We start from the raw sequence: 8,281 nt of genomic DNA on the forward strand, positions 1-8,281 counted from the left end.
ACAATTTATCGACGCACTACTTGGGACATGAGCATCCCTTCAGCCAGAGATAGCACTAACACCAAAGTTAGAAAGTGGGTTTGAATAAGGACATGGATTTACCCAAGGGCAAACCCAAGAACGATATCTCTTATAGCCTCTATATTTTGGCTAAGGCTTGGGAATGGCAAACGTTATCCGTCACATCATTCATCACAAAGGCAGAGGCTTGACATATGACGTGACAGTGATGGATGACAATTTAGAAGCTAGTAACAGTGATGAATGACATTACAGGGATGGAGGGTCTTATACTGATGTGATACGACGACGGCCGGGATCGATCGGCGCGTTTCACGTCACAGGGTTATGATGCGAATGTATGGGATGTAAGCCGAATGATGAGAAAATACGAATGAGCAGATAAGGACTTGACGGATAGCGACGTCGGCCGTACCGATCAATGAGAGACGAGTGAACCTAAGATCAAACTCCCAATGACCCGCTGTACCTACTAGATGTCTACTAAGTGAGGGGCATCTAACAGCCCTGGAGCGTTCGGCGTCCAAGTCGGATGACAGTCCGTCTACCACAAGAATCCCTATGCTCGACAAGGTGGCTAGTCCTATCCGATGATGTTCGAGAATATCACGGTAGCGGACGCGATAGGGGAAGACGAGACTGTCGAAGATAATAATACTGGAGTTTATAGAGGGGAGACGAGACTGACCTTTGTATCGCTTAGTCCAAGGCGTCCAAGTCGTCGAGCGGATGCTTAGTGTCGGGTCGTGCGGACGAGTGTCGTTGACGAGGACAAAACCGGGTGCGGACGGTGCGGTCGTAACTACCAGCAGAGAGCTGAGTCCACGGGTGGCGTGCAACAAAAGTCGGAGCAGAGGGCGCACAAGGCGCGCGCTTGGCTGGCGCACGGCGTAGTCGTGTGGGCGGCAAGACAGCGAACCAAATATCGTGGGAATAGTCGTGGGGTGGGGCAGAAAACCAAGTAATCGGTTATGACGTAGAGGGTGGGAATCAAGAAATCAAGAAAGATGAGGGCGAAGGGGAGAACGAAGGGGAATCAAGGAGATATGGTGAGATCAAGAAATCAAGAAATCATGAAATCAAGAAATCATGAAATCAAGAATTCAAGAAATCAAGAAGTCAAGAAATCAAGAAATCAAGGGGAAAGAAAGTGGGCGATCAAGAAAGACAAGAGGATGCGGTTGGGGATCAAGAAATGATGGGGAAAGGAGGGTGGGCGATCAAGAAAGGCAAGACGAGGCGGTTGGGAATCAAGAAACGATGGGGAAAGGGGGGGGGCGGTCAAGAAAGGGAAGGCAGGGCGGTTGGGGAGGAAGAAAAGGTGGGGAATGGAGGGTGGACGATCAAGAAAGGCGAGACGAGGGGGTTGGGAATCAAGAAACGATGGGGAAAGGGGGCGTCAAGAAAGGCAAGACGAGGCGGTTGGGAATCAAGAAACGATGGGGAGGGGAGGGGGGGCGACCAAGAAAGGCGAGAGGAGGCGGTTGGGAATCAAGAAACGGTGGGGAAAGGGGGGTGGGCGATCAAGAAATGGTGGAAGGGTGGAAAAAGGTACCAAGAAATGGCTTTCTTGAACTGTAACAACCAAGAACCCTCCAAGAAAGAGGAGTTCTTGATGGATCTGGGGTGTGCTCCCTCGGCGGAGCAGATTTCCCAGGTTGATGACGTGTCGGCGACGCTTCTTGAATCTCCCAAGACCCCTGGAGTAATCTCGAAGGCCTCTTTCGATTCTTGATGGCGCGACTTCTTGAAACTCTTTCCTCGCACCGGAGTGATCTGGACGGCGCGCTTTAACACGTTTCCCTCGGAGTGATCTCGACGGGAGAGACGTGGTCTCTGCCCACGGAGGGATCTCGACGTGTGGTGGGGCTAGCGAAACCCCTACACTACTCTCACGATAGGGGAGACGAATTGTGAATAAACTTTTCAACAATGACTCCAAGGTGTTCTTGGGCATGCCATCCTTATATAGTGAGGATGGGTGCCAAGTGAACGTGGGAGAGGACGAACCGTCGCGAGACGTGGTTCGGCCTCCCTTACAAATTCAAAATACAAACATAAAAAGTAAAAATGACGAGGACGGGGCCCAACAACATTGGCCCAGTCCACGAATCCAAAAATACAAACACACATGAAAATGAGCATAAGTAAAAAGATAAAAGTTCTTACGCGGGTTACTTAAACCCCGGGTGGCGAGCGTCGGCGCGAGCTGCTCGGCGTGGCTGACGACATCCCGTCCCGTCATCCTCGAGATGGTTCTTCGTCATCGTGGCGTCGTCCTCGAGATGGTCCTCCATCATCCTCCCGAGGTGGGAGGAGCTCGACTCCGGCGAGCAAAGCTCAGCAAGGTCTTCAAGTGGAGGCAGCAGGTCCGATCGAAGTCGGCGAAGGTCGTCCTCGGAGATCCACGTATCATCGGATGATGGTCGCCCCTGCCAATGGACTAGGAAAGAACGGCCAACTCGCTCCCCCTCAGCGTGAATTACCTCCTGCAGTATCGTTTCTATCGCGTCTTGCCGTACAAGGAGGGGAAACGGAGAAGGAGTGGGTTTGCTCTCACTTTCACTACTATTAAGGCTCAATTGGCTGTGAGGCTCGATGATGGGTGGCGAAGGCTGGTATCGGGATAAGTCACTGGCGTTAAACGTCGAACTAATCCCCCGATTTGGCGGGATGCTCACGACATAGGCGTTGTCGTTGATCTGTTGGGCAATCGGGAAAGGCCCGGCGCTACGAGCATGGAGCTTCGTAGCTACCCCAGGAGAGAACCTCTCGGGCCTCAATCTAACCAGGACCAGTTCTCCCTCAGAGAACGACATGGACCTACGACCCTTACCCGCTGATGCCTTATACTGCTCATTCATGGATGCAATGTAAAAAAAACAAATGGATGCAATGATGCATGTTCTACTACTTAATGCATGTACGAAGAACGGAATCCAAACAGTTAGTATGATTACCTACATGAATGATATCTAGTGTCCATGAAGTAATTGACCATAGTTTAGTTTCAAACAATGCCAAACTAGTACGGTTCACCATTGGGCAAACAGTGAACTCGATCCATGCGAGGTAAACATCCTAGTATGTGGGGGGTATAGACCCACGGTGGACTGCAGTACATTCCTTGGAATGTAATATAAATCCAGTGCAAATTTAAAAATACTAGAAGTCGCGTTGAGGGGTGCGTTGTTTGGACGCGTGTGAAGAAGAGCCCCAGAGGCTGTGGGATAGCGAAAGGACGAAGGAATGGTGAAGGCGGTGGTGGATCTGGCAACGGGGCGGGTCGGTGGGCTCCCGATAGTACCTCTAGAATGAGTCTCCTTTCATTATATTGTGACGTTCGACGGTCGGATGACATATCGACGGGATAACCGTGAAGGTGCATCATGTGTTGGGCTAAGGTAATGAATGGAGTCACTAGATGTATCTTTCTAGTGGGTGCATTGTCTCGACATCTCCTATCAATGTCATCATGCTGATGATGGGCACACTTGGTTTGCCTAACATGTTGTGAGCTAAGTGGTTCCCCAGATTCTTTTGCACTTGACACTAGTGGAGGGGGCTGTCCATAGTGAGCAGGTGACATGTATGAATCACATGATGCCAGCTTGGTCGGTTGTCTTGAATGGTGTGCAAGGGGCTCGTGTGCCGCACAACTCAATGAGAGCGCAAACGGTAAGTAGGATGACTGTGGTATATGAGGTGGGTAGGGGTTCGGCCTCCTTGGTGGCGCTCGAGATGGTGCTAGAGGCTCCTGGTATTGGCCAAGTGCGGGTACGTGCGTCGACCCGTAATAGTGCGGGTGGGCAGAACTACCACCATATGTGGCTGCCTCTGGGCGACGAGTAGTGCGGTGATAACGTGGAGAGTTCAGTACCGGTATCTGATTAGGGTTGTTGGCCGTCTCGTGAGGATGCCCCCGGTCATCATGATGCCGAGAACTCTGGTTCTCATGCGGGCAGTAGTTCCTATCCGGTGGATAGGAACGGTCGTCGTAGTAATAGTGTGCAGGATACTCATTCCGAGGGGTGGGAGTTTTTCGCCGTTCTCCGTAGTAGTGCTCCCAGTCTTCTCGTAGGTGGTAGCAAGGTGGAGGCGCCTCAGGATCCCGGGGTCGTCCATGGTAGTAATGAGGATGTACATCCCCATGATAACCTACATGAGAGAGTACCTCCTCTCGGAGTGGATAACTCGTGATCGTGATAGTACGGAGGACTATCTCGGGATTGACATCTATAGCTTTCAGGTTGGCTGTATTGGTCCGATCGATCCTCGTAGTAAACATCTCGGTGAGGTGCCGGTTGATAGGGTGGCCGCTCCTCTGGGTATCCGTTGGGATGAGGTCGTCTCGGTGGCAACGGGGAATGTGCTGGATAAGCATGCACCCGGTGAGGGGAATATGCCGTGGGCCTCCTTGGTCGAGACAAATTGTCGGGGGTATAATCCCAACTGGGGGGGCGGTCATAATCCACTGTGTATCTCGGCGCCACTCGAGGTGGTGCCGGGGCCTCCTCGTATGGGTCCCGGGCATGAGTGGGTGCAGCCCGATAGTGTGGCCGGTAAGCGGAACTGTCGCCATAAGTGGCGACGTCCGATCGACGTGCGACAGGTGGTGACCGTGGGCTACCCGGGCGAGAAGAATAGTGCGATGCATCTCGCACCGGTATGCGGTCGGGGTTGAGCACCCCGTCCTCTGGGTAGTCGTGACGCCAAGAACCTCTATTCTCGGGTGGATAGTAGTTCCTATCCGAACGATAGGAACGGTCGTCATAGTAGCGGGGTGCTGGCCTATCCTCCCGTGGTGGGGATCTCCGCCTGTCTTTGCGGTCGTACTCCCGTGGCGAGGATCCTCGTCAGTCGTCGCGGTGATACTCCCGAGGAGGGGATCGTCGGCGGTCATCACGGTCATACTCCCATTCGTCAGCTCGTTGGTATCGAGGAGGTGGGACCTCGGGGCCTCGAGGTCGGTACTCCGGGGCAGAATGCTCTTGCATGGGAGCTTTTCCCGGTCGTCGGGAAACATCTCGAGCCAAGGGCTCGTCATAGGCCTCGTCTACCGGCGCCCTACGAGTAGGGATGGCGGTAGAAGATCTCCGGTATTCGGATGCTTGAGGTGATCGTGTATGAACCATCCTATGGTCAACCATTCATGGCCTAAAAAATGCCTAGGGGTATGCGCGTGATGGATGAAATGTTATGATGTGTGAAATGCCGATGAACCAATAGGATGTGCACAATATGATGTAAATGATTTTCAAAATAATGACGTGCACAATCCAATAAAATTTCTTTAGTGATATGCTACTGACCGTGTTGGCGAAAGCTAACACGACCGCTCTGATACCAATATGATGTGATACGACGGCGGCCGGGATCGATCGGCGCGTTTCACGCCACAGGGTTATGATGCGAATGTATGGGATGTGCGAATGATGAGAAAATACGAATGAGCAGATAAGGACTTGACGGATAGCGACGTCGGCCGTACCGATCAATGAGAGACGAGTGAACCTAAGATCAAACTCCCAATGACCCGCTGTACCTACTAGATGTCTACTAAGTGAGGGGCATCTAACAGCCCTGGAGCGTTCGGCGTCCAAGTCGGATGACAGTCCGTCTACCACAAGAATCCCTATGCTCGACAAGGTGGCTAGTCCTATCCGATGATGTTCGAGAATATCACGGTAGCGGACGCGATAGGGGAAGAGACTGTCGAAGATAATAATACTGGAGTTTATAGAGGGGAGACGAGACTGACCTTTGTATCGCTTAGTCCAAGGCGTCCAAGTCGCCGGCGGATGCTTAGTGTCGGGTCGTGCGGGCGAGTGTCGTTGGCGAGACAAAACCGGTGCGGACGGTGCGGTCGTAACTACCAGCAGAGAGCTGAGTCCACGGGTGGCGTGCAACAAAAGTCGGAGCAGAGGGCGCACAAGGCGCGCGCTTGGCTGGCGCACGGCGTAGTCGTGTGGGCGGGCAAGACAGCGAACCAAGTATCGTGGGAATAGTCGTGGGGGTGGGGCAGAAAACCAAGTAATCGGTTATGACGTAGAGGGTGGGAATCAAGAAATCAAGAAAGATGAGGGCGAAGGGGAGAACGAAGGGGAATCAAGGAGATATGGTGAGATCAAGAAATCAAGAAATCATGAAATCAAGAAATCATGAAATCAAGAATTCAAGAAATCAAGAAGTCAAGAAATCAAGAAATCAAGGGGAAAGAAAGTGGGCGATCAAGAAAGACAAGAGGATGCGGTTGGGGATCAAGAAACGATGGGGAAAGGAGGGTGGGCGATCAAGAAAGGCAAGACGAGGCGGTTGGGAATCAAGAAACGATGGGGAAAGGGGGGTGGGCGATCAAGAAAGGCAAGACGAGGCGGTTGGGAATCAAGAAACGATGGGGAAAGGAGGGTGGGCGATCAAGAAAGGCAAGACGAGGGGGGTGGGGGACAAGAAACGAGGGGGAAAGGGGGGGAACAAGAAAGGCAAGGGGAGGCGGTGGGGAAGCAAGAAACGAGGGGGAAGGGGGGGGGGGCGATCAAGAAAGGCAAGACGAGGCGGTTGGGAATCAAGAAACGATGGGGAAAGGGGGGTGGGCGATCAAGAAATGGTGGAAGGGTGGAAAAAGGTACCAAGAAATGGCTTTCTTGAACTGTAACAACCAAGAACCCTCCAAGAAAGAGGAGTTCTTGATGGATCTGGGGTGTGCTCCCTCGGCGGAGCAGATTTCCCAGGTTGATGACGTGTCGACGCTTCTTGAACCTCCCAAGACCCCTGGAGTAATCTCGACGAAGGCCTCTTTCGATTCTTGATGGCGGCGACTTCTTGAAACTCTTTCCTCGCACCGGAGTGATCTCGACGGCGCTTAACACGTTTCCTCGGAGTGATCTCGACGGGAGACGTGGGCTCTACCCACGGAGTGATCTCGGCGTGGGGTGGGGCTAGCCAAACCCCTACACTACTCTCACGATAGGGGAGACGAATTGTGAATAAACTTTTCAACAATGACTCCAAGGTGTTCCTTGGGCATGCCATCCCCTTATATAGTGAGGATGGGTGCCAAGTGAACGTGGGAGAGGACGAACCGTCGCGAGACGTGGTTCGGCCTCCCTTACAAATTCAAAATACAAACATAAAAGTAAATGAAGGACGGGGCCCAACAACATTGGCCCAGTCCACGAATCCAAAAATACAAACACACATGAAAATGAGCATAAGTAAAAAGATAAAAGTTCTTACGCGGGTTACTTAAACCCCGGGTGGCGAGCGTCGGCGCGAGCTGCTCGGCGTGGCTGACGACATCCCGTCCCGTCATCCTCGAGATGGTTCTTCGTCATCGTGGCGTCGTCCTCGAGATGGTCCTCCATCATATACAGGTGACGGGATAGGATGGCCAACACAGATGATGGCGGTGACAGAGTTTTAATGATGAGAGAGAGAGAGATGCTGGGAGAGAGATATCAAGAGAGATACACAGAGAGAGAGGGTGAGAGAGAGATACCTAGAGGAAGAGAGAGAGATCAGGAGAGACAACAATAGAGAGACGAGAGAGACTCTGAGAGAGAGAGAGATAGACTGAGAGACACCAGTAGACAGAGCAAGATGGGTAAAAAGGTAATTTGCTGTTATGACCTTAGGTCCTAAGCCACGGGGCACGTGGCCCGGTGATGAGAGAACGGCGAGACGTCAGGGACCATGCCAAGTGACGCAATTGTGATGGATTTTTCAAAAAACCCGGACGTGTGAGGGATCAAGAGATATAATGAACTACACATTATCGTTCCGTCAGTCATCAGTCGACATCTGTCTCGTTGCATCCAGTATGTAACCATCACAATTTGCTCCAGGAAGTGTCTTCCCCTAGCTGAGGACTTTGCAATTGCATTAATAAGAAAATTACATTTCCATTAAATATTTATTTTATCAGGTTTTCCTCAAAAGAAATGATCACTGTTTCTAGAAATTAGAAATGGGCCAATAGTCTAATACACCTCAACACACCGCCTAACCTTACCAATTAACTATTTCGACATTTAAATAATAATTAGAGACCTATATCAACATATAAATTAGATTATGATGTAAGATTCCAAAAACAGTAACTTTATCTTTAATGCCGCCAAAGTTGGAAACTGGCTGCTCAGACGGGGCCACCCGGGCCGGATCTTTTCTCGTATCTTCAACGAATAGGGACAGGCCACGTGGAAGAAATCTTCGACCGCTCCTTTCCCGTGGGCGGAGTATCCAACGGTGCACACAGCTT

This window comes from Wolffia australiana, chromosome 13 (genome assembly GCF_029677425.1).
Source record: "Wolffia australiana isolate 7733 chromosome 13, ASM2967742v1".
NCBI lineage: Eukaryota > Viridiplantae > Streptophyta > Magnoliopsida > Alismatales > Araceae > Wolffia > Wolffia australiana.